Source organism: Rhagoletis pomonella, unplaced genomic scaffold (assembly GCF_013731165.1).
Source record: "Rhagoletis pomonella isolate Grant_MI unplaced genomic scaffold, Rhpom_1.0 Rhpom_scaffold_00007, whole genome shotgun sequence".
NCBI lineage: Eukaryota > Metazoa > Arthropoda > Insecta > Diptera > Tephritidae > Rhagoletis > Rhagoletis pomonella.
The window spans coordinates 56,532,647-56,534,323 of record NW_023458561.1 but is presented as its reverse complement, the minus strand read 5'-3'; positions in this window follow the sequence as shown (position 1 = coordinate 56,534,323).

Here is a 1,677-nt window from a genome sequence, read left to right as displayed (position 1 = left end):
TTTGATCGATTTTGGCTGTTTCTCTTTCGTTTATTTAATATATATTAATTTTCCATAAAAGCCAAGCTCTTTAACAAATAAAATATAAATCCACAAAAACTGTGCAAAAATTATAAAAAATCTGCAAATTTTCAGCGAGATTTTCAACTTTCGGATTCGGATTTTTTAGATTTTTTTTTTGAGTATGCAGTTTGATAGCCCATTAATATTTGTTTCTTGTAGACATTTCGGTGGTCGAAAATGCTAAATTACGTTCTGCTAGGAAGGAGCATAGCAATATTTCAGTCTTTTTTGCGTTCATTACATTACATTTTCAATGTAGTCTTAAAAAAGTCGCCTACTTTTTTCTGACGTTTTATGCTGCACAGTTATTTTGATGCTTTTACGAACGTGCGTGTTGCAATAGATCGGCTCTTCCTGATTCGGCTTTTAATGTGCAATTGCAAACATTACAGCAAGCCTCGTAACCTCAAGTGTTTACACAACCAGCCTTTGAACACGGGGGTCCAAGAATCCAAAAAAAAAAAATCTTTTGAAGCAGCTGCAGCAAAACACAAAGATTGTAAAGATTTATTAAGAAAATAATTCAAAATCAGTTCCTCTTGCAAGATTTAGTAACAAAGAAAAATTACTGGGAAGTTAAAAAACGTCATTTTTTACACAAAAAACGTCCAAACGTCAACAGGATACAAAAAACGTCCAAATGACGTTAAAAACGTCAACCTGGCAACGCTTGATTCATTAGAGCAACAGAATCCAAATCAACTTTTTTATTCGAATTTTTGATTGTCTCTCTGTCTGTCTGTCTGTATATTTGCAAGCGCATCACTCGAAAACTAATGCATGGAATCGAATGCAGTTTTCAACGGTGCGTTACTAAAGGTCAAACTTAAGATGTAGGAAAAAAATTATGAGAGTTGCCACCTGTTTGAAAATTGTAATTTAAGTAAATTGATAAAATAAAGTAAATATTGCAATATGGCTATCAAAAGAAATTAAAAGAGAGTTACAGTCGACGATGTTTTTGTGAAAGGTTGCCTGTTTGAAAATTTTAATTTGATAATCTCAATTAAATATTGCAATATGGATATCAAACTAAATGGGATTTAGAAATTTTTACCGCCAAAAATATTTTTGAGGAGGCTTGCCACCTGTTTAAAAAATTCTATACACCTTTGAAGAAAGTGTACGATATGTAGAATCGAGTTGTAAGAGTATGTATAAATTAAATTTCCAGAATTAAATACGAAATTCGAAAATATATTAACTAACACCCTTATTCATGAAAAATAAAGTATGTTTCATATATCGAAAATATATTAGAAAATCTCACTTCATAAACCTCTTCAAATCTATTTCATTTTTTATGAATGAGGCCATTTTAAGGCGTAGCTAAGGACGCCGGGTATTCGCTAGTAGATATATAATAACACGAGACAAAGAGAACGCTGTTGTTCCTATTTAACATGCAGATGTGCTCGAAATTTTAGCGAAAAAAAATTATTAAAAATCAACCCGAACTGTTAGCTACTTGCAACTTGCACTTTATTATACTAAAATTAAATCTATAAAACTGCGCACCCAAAGTTCTTTTAAAATTCAAAAGAAAAATAATTAATATTGTTGGAAGTTTTTTTTATAAAATTTCAAATTTTTCTTGTGAAATATTTTTCGTTT